This window comes from Coregonus clupeaformis, chromosome 25 (genome assembly GCF_020615455.1).
Source record: "Coregonus clupeaformis isolate EN_2021a chromosome 25, ASM2061545v1, whole genome shotgun sequence".
NCBI lineage: Eukaryota > Metazoa > Chordata > Actinopteri > Salmoniformes > Salmonidae > Coregonus > Coregonus clupeaformis.
The window spans coordinates 35774152-35794227 of record NC_059216.1 but is presented as its reverse complement, the minus strand read 5'-3'; the positions used below and the strand labels follow the sequence as shown (position 1 = coordinate 35794227).

Below are 20076 nucleotides of genomic sequence, written 5' to 3'. Positions count from 1 at the left end.
GGGCGACTGGGCAGCAGGAGGCTGCCACAGGGCATTTTGGAGAGGAGGCCACCGGGTTTTGGGGGCCAGAAGGCAGGTTGGCGAGGCCGGGATGGAGAGCGGAACCAACTTCCCGTGCTCAGGCATGGCAGCATGGGACGGGGCAGGTTCCGCGGTATGCGGAGCAGCGTACGGTGCCACGAGTGGTCCGGCACAGTCCTGTACGTCCTGTGCGAGCACCCCGCACGTGTCGTGCGAAGGGGGGTATGCAGCCAGGACGGAGTGTGCCGGCTCAACGCTCGTGGTCTCCTATGCCTCTCCGCGGTCCCGGATATCCTGCTCCAGTATCACGTGCTGTCATGTCGATGCGGGTACACAGCCCTGTACGTCCTGTGCGGATGCCTCACACAGAGTGTGTGAAGGTAGGCATTCAGCCTGGGACGGGTTGTGGCCGCTCTTCATTCCAGGTCTCCTATCCGTCTCCACAGTCCGGTGAGGCCTGTCCCTGCTCCACGCACTAAGTTAATGGTGCGCGTCGCCAGCCCAGCCCGGCCTATCCCTGCTCCACGCACCAAGCCTACGGGGGTGCGTTGCCAGCCCAGCCCGGCCTATCCCTGCTCCACGCACCAAGCCTACGGGGTGCGTTGCCAGCCCAGCCCGGCCTGTCCCTGCTCTACGCACAAAGCCTACGGTGTGCGTCGCCAGCCCAGCCCGGCCTGTTCCTGCTCTACGCACAAGGCCTACGGTGTGCGTCGCCAGCCCAGCCCGGCCTGTTCCTGCTCTACGCACAAAGCCTACGGTGTGCGTTGCCAGCCCAGCCCGGCCTGTCCCTGCTCTACGCACAAAGCCTACGGTGTGCGTCGCCAGCCCAGCCCGGCCTGTTCCTGCTACTCGCACCAAGCCAAGGGTGCGAGTCGTCAGCCTGGTCCAGCCCGTTCCTGCTACTCGCACCAAGCCAAGGGTGCGAGTCGTCAGCCTGGTCCAGCCCGTTCCTGCTACTCGCACCAAGCCAGGGGTACGAGTCGTCGGCCTGGTCCAGCCCGTTCCTGCTACTCGCACCAAGCCAAGGGTGCGAGTCGTCAGCCTGGTTCAGCTCGTCCCTGCTACTCGCACCAAGCCAAGGGTGCGAGCCGTCAGCCTGATCCAGCCCATTCCTGCTACTCGCGCCAAGCCAGGGGATGCGAGTCGTCAGCCTGGTGAGGCCCGTCCGGCCCACGCATCAAGCCTAGGGTGCGTATCGTCAGCCAGGTCCGGTCCGTTCCTGCCTCACGCGCCAAGCCAGGGTGCGCGTCGTCAGTCCAGATCCTACCAGCTGGGTCAGATCGGACCGGGGGCGCTACGGGGGATTGAAGAAGGGTGGTGGTCAAGCCCGGAGCCGGAGCCGCCTCCGAGGAGTAATGCCCACCCAGCCCTCCCCTGTTTGGGGTTTTTGAGGCGCGGTCGCAATCCGCGCCTTTAGGGGGGGGTACTGTCACGCTCTGGCTCCGGGACTTTGTATTTTGAGCCAGGGTGTGTTCGTTTGGTTGTGTTTTGTGTGGTTGGGTTGTCATTGGTTGTGTTTTCCTTGTTTGGTCAAGTGACTCCCAATCGGAGGTAACGAGTGTCAGCTGTCGGCTCGTTATCTCTGATTGGGAGCCATATTTAAACTGTCTGTGTTCACCTTGTGGTTGTGGGTTTTTGTTCCTGTACAGTCATTGTCACTGTGGACTTCACGTATCGTCATTTGTTTTGTGGTTTTCGTGTTAGGCTTTAATTAAATAAAGTCATGTTCGCTCAACGCGCTGCGCTTTGGTCTCCCTCATTAGACGATCGTGACAATCTCTGTAGTGGCCTGTTGTTATTGTTGCATTGACGATGTTGTCTTCTGTTGTTATTTCCCCAGTGGCCTGGCTGCGAGGTGGTGGTGGTCTATTGGTGCTGGTCTAGGTGGAGAGTCATAGGCTGGAGGAGTGGCTGTGTTGAGGTGGTGCCCGTGCCAGGCCATGCCCGGGGGCCGGAGAGGGCTGAGTAAATAGCAGCTGCGCCGCTCTGCTCTGCCGTACAGACACTGGTAGGAGCCACCCTCAGCAATGGCAACGGACCCAGGAACAGGTGTGGAATGGATGAGGGGAGATGACACAGAGAGATACACACACACACGGACGTGGTACAGTACTGTACTACAACAAGCAGGCTTAACATCCCCTCCCCAAACATGCTACTTATTTACGCAAGGCTCATTCCATGGGAAATTAAATGTGTAGGCCTATTTGATCCGACCCCCTTGCAGACGCTCTTATCCAGAGCGACTTATAGGATTCGAACCAGCGACCTTTCGGTTACTGGCCCAACGCTCTAACCGGTGATGTAAGATAGCTGTCTTTTAATATTCTCTCCCATCTTCTCTAACATAGCAGAGGTTAGGTTAGTCAGATAAATCATTCATGTGACTGAGGGGGAGTAGAGAGTATTTACCTTGTCTGAAATATTTCCCCTGAGGGGTAAGAAGGTATGGCAACACAGATAAGAGGAGAGATATCTTCCACTGTTCTGTTCTCTCCACAACATGCTCTTCCACATGCTCTCTCTCTCTCTCTCACACACACACACATTCTTAGCTGCTGCAGACCTTAGCTTGAGTCCCAGTCTGTTTGTGTCATCATGCCTACTCCTTTGTCACTCATGGTGATGCCAAATGTTTGGCTTGACAATGACAGCAATGGCTTTGGCAAGAGCACAAATCAATGACCATGCTACAGACACCTAGGCTTATTCCTGTAGCCAACTCACACTGCACCACAAACACACACACTAACCCCTCTACCTGTATGTCCCCCTCCATCTAGGAGGAGAAACTGTGTGGGTCTCTCGGCCCCGCCCCTCTCGGCCATCATCATGCTGGAACCTGTCCGTCACTCCCGGATCCCTGACTTCCCATTGGACAGCAGCCTGCTGTTTGAGCTCCTGCTCTTCCTCTACCTGCTGGTGGCGCTGTTCGTTCAGTACATCAATTTCTAAAGGAACGTGTGGTGGTACCCTTACAGTCATCCTGCCGCTTCCATGTCTCTGGTGGGTTGTAGTACAGACAGACAGACACACAGACACACTGTACATTCATATCTACAGGACCATGTGGTGGTAACCCTATAGACATCCAGCAGCCTCAATGTGTCTGGTTAGTAGTAATATAGACACACACACGCAGTCGCACACACACCTGCACGCAGTCACAAACACACACACACACAGCCACCTGCTGCCTCTACCTCTCTGGTGAGCAAACGCACACACAGAGCCATGTTTCTCTCACTCCCTCAGGATGATAATATATAATAATATGCCATTTAGCAGACGCTTTTATCCAAAGCGACTTACAGTCATGCGTGCATACATTTTTTGTGTATGGGTGGTCCCGGGGATCGTTACAAGCGCCGTGCTCTACCAGCTGAGCTACAGAGGACCACAGGATTGCTGGAGACAGCCCTGGATAAGAACATCCATGAGTCTGTCAGCGCCCAGATCAAGAAGAAGGGTGGGTTACTCTTACTGCATTCTCCTGCTATCAACTATTATAACTTCATGTAACATTTTGAGCTTCATGGTGCAAAATGGCATTTTACAATTAGGGTCCCTTTACAAGGGGTTTATAAAGGGTTTATAATTAGTTTAGTAATGGTTAATGAATCATTTATAAATGTGTATGTCTTTGATGGGAATGTGTTTGGTCCTGCAGCAAGCGTTTAATGCCACATGAGGCATCTCCAGCTGGGGACCAGTCAGGAGGCTCCCAGCCAGACCACCCTGCCCCTGTAGAAGACACCTGCTGCTGGGTAAGAAGGTTGAGGAGGAACACACAGGCCAGTGGCTCACAACACGACCAATTAGGATGACATGTAGTGGAATAGCAAAACAAGTGTCTCACTTACTAAAACTATGAGAGTTCTCACTTCGTAAAGAGCCTTGATTTCCAAGATCACAGTGTGTCTAGGCCGGAACTCTCCCTGTCTCTCTGTTTCAGAGTCTCCAGTTGAGGGGGCTGTTACCCAAAAAACTAAGAATAGGTCTCAGTTAATCCACAGAGGTCTCAGTTAACCCACAGAGGTCTCACTTAACCCACAGTTTTACTCCTTGATGTTTAAACCACATTCTAACCTGAAAGGGCAGTATTTTGGGGGAGAGTTTCAGTGCTTTGAACTGGTCAAAACTTAATCCATTTATGTTATTGAGACCATGGAAGATGTAATGAGATCAGCCCTCTTGCTTAACAGCAGGGAATAGATGTGTTCGAATACAAAGCCCTTCCATGGAATTTTTCTTTATTCATATTGGGGTAGTTTTTTAAAGCCATTATATGTGTACAGAGAGAACTTCAATTCAAGAATGTAAACAATATATCCAATTGTCTTCATCATTACATCTGTCACTCTCGATCTCACCATAAGGTCACGTTAAGATACTTTTCATAGCCTATTGCACATACAAAAGTGGGATTTTATTTATTCACTCGACTACTCATTTTAAAAAAATGTTTTGCACCACCCGATTTTTCCCATTACTCTGTTTAAATGTCCATAATTTTTATGTATGTACGAGAAACAGCTTGGCTACCTTTGGGGTCTAATATGTTGGGATAAGTGGCATTGAAAAGTCTGCCATGGAATATATACCCTAACCTGTGATCTGTGTAAGAGGCGATATCTAGTGAGAAATTGTCAGTTGTAACCCATTTGGCTGAGGTTTTCAGCCCTCTATCAAAGTAGTACAAGTCATATGGGTTAATTAACCACCTTTGGGGTCAAAGAAATTGACAAAAGTGGCATTGAAAAGTCTGACATATCATGTCACTGTTCAATATCATGCCTAACCCAACCTGTGAAAAATGAATATACTACTACAATATCCTACCAACCCCCAATTCAGGAGTGGTCTTCAGTGAGGTACACAGCTGCATGTTTCTGTCCTCCATGACTGGGAAAGGCATAGAAGACCCTACATCCATCGCATTAAATCAGAACAGTATGGATCAACAGTGATTCATATTTATAGTTTACATCCCAAATATATTGTGTTAATTGTTTTCACAGCCCTTTATGTAAAGAGAATAAGGACAGGTGTCACATGATTGATTAAACATGTTTGGAGAATTTGACAGTGGTTCCCAACATGACTTCTTTGACACATGCTATGGGTGGGAGTCTTGCATCGAACATCTCATTCCAAAATCATGGGCATTAATATGGAGTTGGTCCCCCCTTTGCTGCTATAACAGCCTCCACTCTTCTGGGAAGGCTTTCCACTAGATGTTGGAATATTGCTGCGGAAACTTGCTTTCATTCAGCCACAAGCGCTTTAGTGAGGTCGGGCACTTGGGCGATTAGGCTTGGCTCGCAGTCGGCGTTCCAATTCATCCCAAAGGTGTTCGATGGGGTTGAGGTCAGGGCTCCTGTGCAGGCCAGTCAAGTTCTTCCACACCGATCTCAACAAACCATTTCTGTATGGACCTCGCTTTGTGCATGGGGGCATTGTCATGCTGAAACAGGAAAGGGCCTTCCCCAAACTGGTGCCACAAAGTTGGAAGCACAGAATTGTCTAGAATGTCATTGTATGCTGTAGCGTTAAGATTTCCCTTCACTGGAACTAATGGTCCTAGCCTGAACCATGAAAAACAGCCCCAGACCATTATTCCTCCTCCACCAAACTTTACAGTTGGCACTATGCATTGGGGCAGGTAGCGTTCTCCTGGCATCCACCAAACCCAGATTTGTCCGTCGGACTGCCAGATGGTGAAGCGTGATCCATCACTCCAGAGAACGCGTTTCCACTGCTCCAGAGTCCAATGGCGGCGAGCTTTACACCACTCCAGCCTACGCTTAGCTTTGCACATGGTAATCTTAGGCTTGTGTGCGGCTGCTTGGCCATGGAAACCCATTTCATGAAGCTCCCAACCAACAGTTCTTGTGCTGACGTTGCTTCCAGAGGCAGTTTGGAACTCGGTAGTTCGTGTTGAAACCGAGGACAGACGATTGTTACACACTACGCGCTTCAGCGGTCCCGTTCTGTGAGTTTGTTTCCACTTACATTTACATTTTTACATTTTAGTCATTTAGCAGACGCTCTTATACAGAGTGACTTACAGTTAGTGAGTACATATATTATTATTATTTATTTTTTCATACTGGCCCCCCGTTGGAATCGAACACACAACGCCATGCTCTACCAACTGAGCTACATCCCTGCCGGCCATTCCCTCCCCTACCCTGGACGACGCTGGGACAATTGTGCGCCGCTTCACAATAACAGCACTTACAGTTGACCGGGGCAGCTCTAGCAGGGCAGAAATGTGACGAACGGACTTGTTGGAAAGGTAGCATCCTATGACGGTGCCACATTGAATGTCACTGAGCTCTTCAGTAAGTCCATTCTACTGCCAGTGTTTGTCTATGGAGAGTGCATGGCTGTGTGCTTGATTTCTATACACCTGTCAGCAACGGGTGTGGCTGAAATAGCCAAATCCACTAATTTGAAGGGGTGTCCACATGCTTTTGTATATTTAGTGTATATTTTGAAAATAATTTGTGTGGAAGTTTATTCCAGGTGGTATTGGCAGAAGCGGCAGATGAAGCCCTATGTTGACTTCATGCAGAAGAACTATCTTCCAGACTTCAAGTATCAAGACTTTGCCCCACAGTTTACAGCTGAGTCCTTTGATGCCAAAGAATGGACTGACATCTTTGCCTCATCCGGGGCTAAATATATTGTCCTCACCACAAAACACCATGAAGGTGGGCTGTGTGTGTGTGTGTGTGTGTGTGTGTGCAATGCGTGCTCCACTAATAAGGTGTAGCCTTCTATTGAATAAAATAATCATTCTTATGATTCCACGTGATTAGGCCAATAAAAATGTATTTGTGGTTCATTGTTATTGTCCTATCTGCAGGCTTCACTCTGTGGGGTTCTGAGAACTCCTGGAACTGGAAAGCAGTGGACGTGGGACCTAAACGTGACCTAGTCGGAGAAGTGGCTGGAGCACTCCGAGCCCACAGCGACCTGCATCTGGGACTGTACCACTTTCTGTTTGAGTGGATTAACCCGCTTTTCACGCAGGACGCTGCCAACCTGTTCACTACCAACCTCTTCCCCACCACTAAGATGCTGCCTGAGCTCTATGAGATCATCAACAAGTACAAGCCGGAGCTGCTGTGGTCCGATGGAGACGGGGATGCTCCTGATAAATACTGGCACAGCATTGGATTCCTGGCTTGGCTGTACAACTAGAAGTACAATCATAGAGATAATAGGCTGAATCTACCGCACTCCCAAAACCTATTAGTGAAGGTGCTGGAGGCAAAATGCAAAACTGGAGAAAGCAGAAAAAGTCTGCACACTTCCAGTCAGATGCACATTTATTTTAATAGTAGCTGAACTTTCAGTCAGTCGACCTCCGTCAGAGCATATCCACAAACAAAAGTGGGAACAGTCATAGAGATAAAATATGATGTAATATGTTTAGGGAAATAATATACAATAAGTGTTCTAAATCCACTTGCCTTTACAATGAGAGGTAGGGACATTATGGGCTAGGACACAGATTAAGTCTGGTCCTGGACTAGAACGCACTTTTAATGGAGATTCTCCATTCAACATGCTTTTTAGTCTAGGACTAGGCTTAATCAGTTTCCAGGGAAACTGGCCCTAAATGTATAGAAATCCACACAGATGTCTTTGCAGTTATACAGTGGCTTGCGAAAGTATTCACCCCCTTGGCATTTTTCCTATTTTGTTGCCTTACAACCTGGAATTAAAATTGATTTTGGGGGGGTTTGTATCATTTCATTAACACAACATGCCTACCATTTTGAAGATGCAAAATAGTTTTTCTTGTGAAAAACAAGAAATAAGACAAAATAACAGAAAACTGGAGCGTGCATAACTATTCCCCCCCCCCCCCAAAGTCAATACTGTCACGTCTCCTCCCGTTGCTCCCCTCCGGCGCTCTGATTCGCCGGTCTACTGAGCCACCGGTCTAAGCGCACCACCTCGGCAACACCGGAATGGAAACCCAACGCACCCTAATCACCTCCAGCGCACCTGCACCTCATCATCTCATCATCTCATCACCACCCCTATTTAGCCCTGGACTGTTCTGGATGATGTTGTGTGTGATTGTTAAGCTTTGTGTCGTTTACTCTAGCTTTGTTATTTCTCTTTCTCATTGTTAAGTAAACCTTGACCTTGTTAATTTCTGCGTCTGCGTCCTGCCTCTTCGTATACTCAGTACGCGTCACAGAATCACACACCAAACGAAAATGGATGCAGCAGGAGTTTCTCAGTGCCTCGACCAGCACCAGCAGCAGCTTGCCCAGTTGAACGCCACCATGCAGGAAGTGCTCCAAACTCTGCATAATCTGCCCAGCACTCCGGTTCCACCAGGGAGCGGCGAGTGCCCTTAATCCACCTGTTCCCGTGCTCTCACCCACTCCTGCGGGAACCCTCGCCCTACTGGAGCGCTATGACGGTAAAACGACTAAATGTAGCGGCTTCCTGCTACAAGTTTCCCTTTCTCTGGCGCGTCAGCCTGGGGTATATCCATCTGACCAAGCCAGGATAGCGCTGGTGATTTCGCTTCTTAAAGGAAAGGCGCTGGATTGGGCCACGGCAGTCTGGGAAGGAGAGGAGGCAGTGGCGCTTCCCTACCTCACCTTCCTCGCTAGGTTCAGGGCGGTGTGTTTGATCATCCCACGGAGGGAAAGGACGGGGGTGAGTGTCTCCTCCATCTACAACAGAGAGAGGGGCCCACGTCCGAGTACGCTCTGAGCTTTCGCACGGTGGCTGCGTCTTCCGGCTGGAATGACCGTGCTCTGTGCACGGCCTTCAGGAGAGGCTTATGGGACATCAAGATGGAACTCGCATGTCAGGATGAAGAAATGAACCTTGATACCCTCATCACCACGCCCTCCGTCTAGACGACATGTTGAGAGAGAGAGACGGCGTTCCCAACACCTCCCGGAGCCTCTCGTCCTTTCATCCTGGAGGTGGATGCATCAGAGGAGGGCGTGGGTGTGGTCCTCTCCCAGCGGCACGGTAAGCCAGAGAAAATGTATCCCTGTGCCTTTTTCTCTAAAAAGCTTACCCCCACAGAGAGGAACTATGGAGTTGGAGACAGGGAGCTGTTGGCGGTGGTCCTCGCTCTGGAGGAATGGAGACACTGGCTGGAGGGCACAGTCCATCCATTCCGGATTCTTACTGACCACTGGAATTTGGAGCACATACTGGCAATGAAACGGATGAACTCTCGTCAAGCCAGGTGGGCCCAATTTCTCACTCGCTTCCAATTCATTCTATCCTACCGCCCAGGATCCGAGAATGTGAAGGCCGACGCACTCTCCAGGATGCACCATACCGGAGAAAGGAAGGATCTGGGGGGTCCTATCCTGCCCTCGTCTCTCATCGTTGCTCCTGTCGTTTGGGATGTGGACGAAGACATCCGCCTGGCGGCTCAGGAGGACCCAGCGCCAGCCAACGCCCCTCCGGGGCGCGTGAATGTACCCACCAGTGTCCGTGACCGCCTGCTGATCTGATGGCACACCACCCTTAAGGCAGGGCACTCTGGTATTATGCGCGTCCTGCATTCTCTAGCCCAAAAATACTGGTGGCCCACCTTGGCATCTGATGTCTCCCGCTACGTCAACTCCTGTTCTGTATGTGCCCAAAACAAAGACACCTCGGAACGCCGCGGCAGACAAACTAGTTCCTCTCCCAGTGCCTCAGCGACCTTGGTCACACCTGTCCATAGACATGAAGATGGCGGCCTCGCGACTAGCTCTTAGGAAACTTTGCAGTATTTTGTTCTTTATGTATTCTTTTTTACATTATTAGCTCAGAAAGTGTTTTGCATCATTACATACAGCCAGGAAAAACTATTGGATATCAGAGCGGCGGTAACTCACCAGCATTACGACCAGGAATACGACTTTCCCGAAGCAGATCCTTAGTTTGCACTCCCCAGGACAACTGAACTGATTCCAGCGGCTGACCCAAAACATCGCCGGCGGAGGAGAGGGACTCGGAGCGGCCTGCTGGTTCGACTTAGGAGGCGCGCACACCACCCACCACTTCCAAGTATCCTACTCGCTAGTGTTCAATCTTTGGTTAACAAAGTCGACGAACTACGGGCAAGGATTTCTTTCCAGAGAGACATCAAGGCCTGTAACATACTCTGTTTCACGGAAACATGGCTTTCTTGGGATATTCTGTCAAAATCGGTCCAGCCAGATGGGTTCTCAGTTCATCGCGCAGACAGGAATAAATATCTCTCCGGGAAGCAGAAGGGCGGAGGTGTGTTTCATGATTAACGACTCATTATGTAATTGTAGTAACATACAGGAACTCGAGTCGTTCTGTTCACCCGACCTAGAATATCTCACAATCAAATGCCGACCGTATTTTCTCCCAAGAGAATTTTCTTTGGTTATAGTCACGGCCGTGTATATCCCACCTCAAGCCGATACCACGACGGCCCTCAAAGAACTTAACTGGACTTTATGAACACTGGAAACCACATATCCTGTGGCTGCATTTATTGTAGACGGGGATTTTAACAAAGCAAATTTGAGGACTAGGCTGCCGAAGTTCTATCAACATATCGACTGTTGTACTCGCGCTGCTAAAATCCTCGACCATTGCTATTCAAACTTCCGGGATGGTTATAAGGCCCTCCCCCACCCTCCTTTCGGCAAATCTGACCACGACTTTGCTTCTCCGTTCCTATAGGCAGAAACTCAAACAGGAAGTACCCGTGCTAAGGACTATTCAACGCTGGTCTGACCAATCGGAATCCATGCTTCAAGATTGTTTTGATCACGGGGACTGGGATATGTTCCGGGTAGCTTCCGAAAATAATTTAGACAAATACACTGAAACAGTGACTGAGTTTATCAGGAAGTGTATAGGTGATGTTGTGCACACTGTGACTATTAAAACCTACCCTAACCAGAAACCGTGGATAGACAGCAGCATTCGCGCAAATCTAAAAGCGTGAACCACCGCATTCAACCATGGCAAGGTGACTGGGAATATGGCAGAATGCAAACAGTGTAGCTACTCACTCTGCAAGGCAATTAAACTGGCAAAACGTCAGTATAGAGACAAAGTGGAGTCGCAATTCAATGGCTCAGACACAAGATGTATGTGGCAGGGTCTAGAGACAATCACGGACTACAAAAAGAAAACCTGCCACGTCACCGACACCGACGTCTCACTTCCAGACAAGTTAAACACCTTCGCCCGCTTTGAGGATAACAAAGTGCCACTGATGAGGCCCACTACCAAGGACTGTGGCCTCTCCTTCTCCATGGCCGACGTGATTAATACATTTAAGCATGTTAACCCCTGCAAGGCTGCGGCCCGGACGGCATCCCTAGCCGCGTCCTCAGAGCATGCGCAGACCAGCTGGCTTGTGTGTTTTATGGACATATTCAATCTCTCCCTTTTTCCCAGTCTGCTGTTCCCACATGCTTCAAGATGGCCACCATTGTTCCTGTACCCAAGAAAGCAAAGGTAACTGAACTAAATGACTATCGCCCTGTAGCACTCACCTCTGTCATCATGAAGTGCTTTGAGAGACTAGTCAAGGATCATATCACCTCTACCTTACCTGTCACCCTAGACCCACTTCAATTTGCTTACCGCCCCAATAGATCCACAGACGATGCAATTGCCATCACACTGCACACTGCCCTATCCCATCTGGACAATAGGAATACCTATGTTAGAATGCTGTTCATTGACTATAGCTCAGCATTCAACACCATAGTACCCTCCAAGCTCATCATTAAGCTTGAGGCCCTGGGTCTGAACCCCGCCCTGTGCAACTGGGTCCTGGACTTCCTGACGGGCCGCCCCCAGGTGGTGAAGTTAGGAAACAACATCTCCACTTCGCTGATCCTCAACACTGGGGCCCCACAAGGGTGTGTGCTCAGCCCCCTCCTGTACTCCCTGTTCACCCATGACTGCGTGGCCAAGCACGCCTCCAACTCAATCATCAAGTTTGCAGACGACACAACAGTGGTAAGCTTGATTACCAACAATGACAAGACCGCCTACAGGGAGGAGGTGAGGGTTCTGGGAGTGTGGTGCCAGGAAAATAACCTCTCACTCAACATCAACAAAACAAAGGAGATGATGGTGGACTTCAGGAAACAGCAGAGGGTGCACCCCCCTATCCACATCGACAGGACAGCATGGAGAAGGTGGAAAGCTTCAAGTTCCTTGGCGTACACATCACCGACAAACTGAAATGGTCCACCCACGCAGACAGTGTGGTGAAGAAGGCGCAACAGAGCCTCTTCAACCTCAGGAGGCTGAAGGAATTCGGCTTAGCACCTAAAACCCTCACAAACTTTTACAGATGCACAATTGAGAGCATCCTGTCGGGCTGTATCAACGCCTGGTACGGCAACTGCACCGCCCACAACCACAGGGCTCTCCAGAGGGTGGTGCGGTCTGCCAAACGCATTACCAGGGGTAAACTACCCGTCCTCCAAGACACATACAAACACCCGATGTCACAGGAAGGCCAAAAAGATAATTAAGGACATCAACCCCCCGAGCCACTGCCTGTTCACCCCGCTATCATCCAGAAGGCGAGGTCAGTACAGGTGCATCAAAGCTGGGACCGAGTGAATGAAAAACAGCTTCTATCTCAAGGCCATCAGACTGTTAAATAGCCATCACTAGTACATTAGAGGCTGCTGCTGCCTATTGAAATCACTGGCCACTTTAAGAAATGGAACACTAGTCACGTTAATAATGTTTACATATCTTGCACTACTCATCTCATATGTATATACTGCATTCTATTCTATAATATTCTACTGTATCTTAGTCCATGCCGCTCTGTCATTGCTTGTCCATATATGTATATATTCTTAAATTCCATTCCTTACTAGATGTGTGTGTATTGGGTATATGTTGTGAAATTGTTAGATATTACTGCACTGTCGGAGCTAGAAGCACAAGCATTTCGCTACACCTGCTATAACATCTGCTAAACACATGTATGTGACAAATAACATTTGATTTGATTCTGACGGCTTCACCACAGTCATGGTGGTCGTAGATCGGTTCTCCAAATCATGCAGTTTTTTGCCACTAGCTGGTCTTCCTTCTGCTCTCCAGGTCGCTGAGGTCCTGTTCCAACAGGTCTTCCGGCATTATGGACTTCCGGGGGACATAGTCTCTGACCGTGGCCCCCAATTCACATCCAGTGTGTGGAAGGCTATCCTGGAGAAGATCGGGGCCATGGCCTGCCTCACTTCCGGGTATAGGCTTCAGTCGAATGGGCAGGTGGAGCGCATGAACCAGGAGCTGGGGAGGTTTCTTCATTGCCACTGTCAGGACCGTCAGGGTGAGTGGGCAAGGTTTCTTCCCTGGGCAGAATATTCCCAGAACCCCCTCGTTCACTCCTCCACGGGGCTCACTCCCTTCCACTGCGTCCTGGGGTACCAGCCGGCCCTGGCCCCTTTGACACCCAGCCAGACCGATGCGCCCGCTGTCGACGAGTGGTTCCACAAGGCCGGACAGGTCTGGGAAGCCACCCATGTCCATCTCCAGAGGGTACCTGGTGGACTGGGGGGGTATGGTCCTGAGGAGAGGAGCTGGGTTCCGGCTGGGGACGTTCTGGACCCCAACCTAATTCGGGACTTCCACCGTCACCGCCCTGACCGGCCCGCTCCTCGTCCTCGGGGTCGTCCTCCTGGCCGGCGATGTCCAGCAGCTGGAGCCGCGTGTCCGGGGGTACTGTCACGTCTCCTCCCATTGCTCCCCTCCGGCCGCTGGTCTACTGAGCCACCGGTCTGAACGCACCACCTCAGCAACACCGGAATGGAAACCCAACGCACCCTAATCACCTCCAGCGCACCTGCACCTCATCATCTCATCACCACCCCTATTTAGCCCTGGACTGTTCTGGATGATGTTGTGTGTGATTGTTAAGCTTCGTGTCGTTTACTCAATCTTTGTTATTTCTCTTGCTCATTGTTAAGTAAACCTTGACCTTGTTAATTCCTGCATCTGCGTCCTGCCTCTTCGTATACTCAGTATGTGTCACAAATACTTTGTAGAACCACCTTTTGCAGCAATTACAGCTGCAAGTCTCTTGGGGTATGTCTCTATAAGCTTGGCACGTCTAGCCACTGGGATTTTTGCCCATTCTTCAAGGCAAAACTGCTCCAGCTCCTTCAAGTTGGATGGGTTCCGCTGGTGTACAGCAAACTTTAAGTCATACCACAGATTCTCAATTGGATTGAGGTCTGGGCTTTGACTAGGCCATTCCAAGACATTTAAATGTTTCCCCTTAAGCCACTCACTCGCTTTAGCACTATGCTTAGGGTCATTGTCCTGCTGGAAGGTGAACCTCCGTCCCAGTCTCAAATCTCTGGAAGACTGAAACAGGTTTCCCTCAAGAATTTCCCTGTATATAGCGCCATCCATCATTCCTTAAATTCTGACCAGTTTCCCAGTCCCTGCCGATGGAAAAACATCCCCACTGCATGATGCTGCCACCACCATGCTTCACTGTGGGGATGGTGTTCTCGGGGTGATGAGAGGTGTTGGGTTTGCGCCAGACATAGCGTTTTCCTTGATGGCCAAAAAGCTCAACTTTAGTCTCTTCTGACCAGAGTACCTTCTTCCATATGTTTGGGGAGTCTCCCACATGCCTTTTGGCGAACACCAAACGTGTTTGCTTATTATTTTCTTTAAGCAATGGCTTTTTTCTGGTCACTCTTCCTTAAAGCCCAGCTCTGTGGAGTGTACGGCTTAAAGTGGTCCTATGGACAGATACTCCAATCTCCGCTGTGGAGCTTTGCAGCTCTTTCATGGTTATCTTTGGTCTCTTCGTTGCCTCTCTGATTAATGCCCTCCTTGCCTGGTCCGTGAGTTTTGGTGGGCGGCCCTCTCTTGGCAGGTTTGTTGTGGTGCCATATTCTTTCAATTTTTTAAATAGTTGATTTAATGGGGCTCCGTGGAATGTTCAAAGTTTCTGATATTTTTTTATAATCCAACCCTGATCTGTACTTCTCCACAACTTTGTCCCTGACCTGTTTGGAGAGCTCCTTGGTCTTCATGGTGCCGCTTGCTTGGTGGTGCCCCTTGCTTAGTGATGTTGCAGACTCTGGGGCCTTTCAGAACAGGTGTATATATACTGAGATCATGTGACAGATCATGTGATACTTAGATTGCACACAGGTGGACTTTATTTAACTAATTATGTGACTTCTGAAGATAATTGGTTGCACCAGATCTTATGTAGGGGCTTCATAGCAAAGGGGGTGAATACATATGCTTGCACCACTTTTCTGTTATTTATTTTTAAAATGTTTTTGAAACAAGTTATTTCTTTCATTTCACTTCACCAATTTGGACTATTTTGTGTATGTCCATTATATGAAATCCAAATAAACATCCATTTAAATTACAGGTTGTAATGCAACAAAATAGGAAAAACACCAAGGGGGATGAATACTTTTGCAAGGCACTGTAGGTCTATTTAAAGTGTCAGTGCCATGGAGTATGCTGTATGCACCAACAGTATAAACATCACATGCTTCATCATTTGCAACACTGGTACAATATTGGCATAGCCTAGTGCGAGAGACTGTGGTGAGACCGTGGTGACCAATGATTGTTGGGGTTACAGCAGTATCTGTACCCATGGAGCCTACTACACCTGCGCTGATCGCTACCAGCCCGGACACCTGCTCAAACACAAATGGGAGAACTGCTTTTCAGTAGACAAAGCTTCCAGTTTTAAATGGTTCGGATAGCACTTTAGTTTTATGGTAAACAGGAGACTCATCCTTTTAGATCACAAAAGTTATTCCACTACCATAACAAACTTTTTTTGCAGCTGAATCAGTCATTATTTTGTTTGTATATTATTTAGTATAACTCATAAACAGCATAAATATACCATAGCATGCACTCAGTCTTTTGACTTGTTTTTGAAATCGCTGCTTGTCCCGTGTGTTTCTTGTGTAACACTTTACAACTGTGTTTTTTGGGTAACCTAAATGCTCTACTCTACAGCATGACTTGCTTGGCTTCATTCTTCTCTTCTATACAGAATAATTGTACACTACAGTAGGACATGTATTTGGTATTGGGGAGACTGAAATGTGGTTACTTTTCCAGCCCCACACAATTAAACTACGCAACAAAATTTAGCAGCGCAAGGTCAGCTGCATGCCTACCTATGGAAGATGTTATAATATTTCATATAGCTGTCATAAAGGCTTAATGAATGCATACTTGTGTCCTGAGTGATTCAGACGTTGGTGGAGACAGTGTGGAGGGAACCTGCTGATGAACATCGGACCTACGCACAACGGACATATCGCCCCCATCTTTGAGGAGCGTCTGAGGCAGATGGGTCAGTGGCTGGTGGTCAATGGAGAGGCCATCTACAACACCATCACATGGAGTGCCCAGAACGACAGCATCACACCTGGCGTCTGGTCAGTTCATATAAATAATAATAATAATAATAATAATAATAATAATAATAACTAGAAAGGGTAATTTTTCGTCTGTGATGAGGTGATGTCGAAGGAGTCAGGCGCAGGAGGGTAAATCACAGAATAACAGGCTTTATTCCGTTAATACAGAGTTACGCAGTAATGCGTCAAAACACTACAGTGCGCAAAACAGGCGCACTGGAAAATACACGGCACACAAGGAAATATCCTGGCGATACAAAATACACGGAGCTCCACCGAGCTTCACTATCCTCCACAATAAACAATCACACACAAAGACAAGGGGGCAGAGGGAACACTTATACAGGTACTGATGAGGGGATATGAACCAGGTGTGTGTAATAAACAAGACAAAACCAATGGAATGATGAGATGAGGAGCGGCAGTGGCTAGAAGGCCGGTGACGACGAACGTCAAAGCCTGCCCGAACAAGGAGAGGAGGTAGCTTTGGAGGAAGTTGTGACAGTACCCCCCCCCCCCTTGACGCGCAGCTCCAGCAGCGCGCCGACAAAGGCCTCGGGGACATCCAGGAGGACGCGGAGCAGGGCGAGCCAGTTGGCTATGGTGGAAATCCCGCAACAGGGAGGGATTGAGGATATCCCCCACCGGGACCCAGCACCGCTCCTCTGGACAGTACCCCTCCCAATCCACGAGGTACTGAAGGCCCCCCATCCGATGCCTCGAATCCAGGATGGAATGGACGGAGTACGCCGGGGCCCCCTCGATGTCCAAAGGGGGCGGAGGGACCTCCTGCACCTCAGACTCCTGGAGCAGACCAGTCACCACCGGCCTGAGGAGAGACACATGAAACTAGGGGTTAATACGGTAATCTGGAGGGAGTAGTAACCTATAGGTAACCTTGTTTATTCTCCTCAGGACTTTGAACGGCCCCACAAACCGCAGGCTCAGCTTCCGGCAGGGCAGGCGGAGGGGCAGATTCCGGTCGAGAGCCACACCCGATCACCCGGTACAAAAACTGGGGCCTCACTGCGGTGGCGGTCAACGTTGGCCTTCTGGCGACGCACGTGCGCTGGTGGTGGACGTGAGCAGCGTTCCACGTCTCCTCTGCACGCCGAAACCAGTCATACACCGCAGGAGCTTCGGTCTGGCTCTGATGCCACGGTGCCAGAACCGGCTGATAACCTTAAACACATTGAAATGGCGATAGGTTAGTGGAGGAGTGGAGGAGAGAATTATGGGCATATTCGGCCCATGGCAAGAACACCGACCACTCCCTCGGCCGGTCCTGGCAGTAGGACCGCAGGAACCTACCCACATCCTGATTCACCCGTTCCACCTGCCCATTAGACTCCGGGTGAAACCCAGAGGACCCCCAGACGTTCCATGGACGCCTTCCAGACCCTAGATGTGAACTGGGGACCCCGGTCAGACACTATGTCCTCTGGCACCCCGTAGTGCCGGAAGATGTGAGTAAACAGGGCCTCTCCAGTCTGCAGGGCCGTGGGGAGACCGGGCAGAGGAAGGAGGCGGCAGGCTTTTGAAAAGCGGTCCACAACGACCAGGATGGTGGTGTTACCCTGAGAGAGGGGAAGATCAGTGAGAAAGTCAACACACAGGTGGGACCATGGCCGTTGTGGAACTGGTAAGGGCTGTAACTTACCCACTGGGAGGTGCCTAGGTGCCTTGCTCTGGGCGCACACCGAGCAGGAGGAGACATACACCCTCACGTCCTTAGCCAAGGTAGGCCACCAGTACTTTCCGGTCAGGCAGCGCACAGTATGGCCGATACCTGGGTGACCAGAGGAGGGGGACGTGTGTGCCCAATAGATTAGATGGTCACGTACAAGAGACGGCACGTACTGCAGCCCAGCTGGGCATTGAGGTGGAGATGGCTCTGTGCGTAACGCCCGCTATATGTCTGCGTCCATCGCCCATACTACCGGCGCCACAATGCAGGAGTCCGGGAGTATGGGGGTGTTGTCTATTGGCCTCTCCTCTGTGTCGTACAGCCGTGACAGTGCGTCTGCCTTCACGTTCTTCGTACCCGGGATGTAAGACAGTGTCAAATCAAACCGGGTGAAGAATAGGGCCCACCTGGCCTGGCGAGGGTTCAGCCTCCTCGCTGCCCGGATGTACTCCAGGTTACGGTGGTTCGTCCAGACGAGGAAAGGCTGTTTCGCCCCCTCGAGCCAGTACTGATGAAGATTTTTTTGTAAACTATTGGATAAACAAAGTTAAATCACAGACGTGACGAACATATAGTCAGGATTCTCTGTTGCTAGGCAAGAACTTGAATGGTTCCTTTCACGGGGTTTGCGTGTGTGTGAAGTGGGGATATGACCTAGGGTCGAATTGCTCGCTCTTACCTAATCCATGGCTGTCCTACCTTATCAGAGACTGAAACCAGACTGTTGCCTAATGCATCTCTCCTCAAACAAAGTAGAGAGAGAGCGGCGCCAGAATTGAACAGAGTCTAGACTAATCATGAGTAATTACAGCATGACGGGAGGGAAGAGAGGAATGGGTTTGGGTATGTTTGAAAGATTAGTGTGGACCTGTCATGTCCAACAATCAATCTTCAGATCAAGCCAGGGAGAGCCGGGGTTGAACAGAGTTTAAACTGAACATGAGTGTTTTTGCATGATAAGGGCTGGATTGATTGTATTACTAGGGAACCGAAGAGGGAGGGGCTTTAAACTAAGATGTATGTGAATATGACTATATAAACGGAGAGCTGAGAGGTAGATGGGAGGTGCTCTGCACACCATCTCGGCTTCCATTACTCTGTGTAATAAAGTCTATCTTGATTCTACAAAAACTTTGGAAGAACTTTGATTTTTAATAAGTATAGTGATGATTTTCCACAACAGTACCTCCACACAGTCAGGGCTCTGACAACAGCCAACAGCTCCCAATCACCAACGTCGTAGTTCTGCTCTGCCAGGCTGAGCTTCTTGGAGAAGAACGCACAGGGGCGGAGCTTGGGTGGCGCGCCCGAGCGTTGAGATAGGACAGCGCCTATTCCTACCTCTATGCATCTACCTCCACTACGAACGGTAGTGACGGATCGGGATGTGCCAGTACCGGGGCTGAGGTGAATAGAACCCTCTGGTTACTGAAGGCCCTGTCAGCCTCAGCAGACCAGCGGAGCCGGGACGGCCCACCCTTCAATAAAGATGTGACGGGAGCTGCGACCTTGCCAAAGCCCCGGATAAACCTCTGATAGTAGTTGGCAAAGCCAATAAAGCACTGCACCTCCTTTACCGTGGTTGGAGTCTGCCAATTACGCACGGCTGTAATGTGATCTCCCTCCATCTCCACACCTGAGGTGGTAATGCGGTAGGAGACAGACTGTTGGAAAAACAGACACTTTTCTGCCTTGGCATAAAGGTCATGTTCCAACAGTTGGCCCAGTACTTTGCGAACCAGGGACACATGCTCGGCGCGCCTAGAGGAATACACCAGAATGTCATCGATGTAGACCACTACACCGTGACCAAGCATGTCCCGAAACACCTCGTTCACAAAGGACGGGAAGACGGATGGAGCATTCATCGAACCGTACGGCCAACACCTCCTTTGGCCGCCATTCCTTCCAGTTCTCTGCTGCCAATGACTGGAA

The 20076-nt window shown here is 49.9% G+C and overlaps 1 pseudogene; it reads left to right on the top strand.

The window, feature by feature from the left end:
* Positions 1-20076, top strand: part of LOC121538937 — a 28433-nt pseudogene that overhangs the window by 2846 nt on the left and 5511 nt on the right.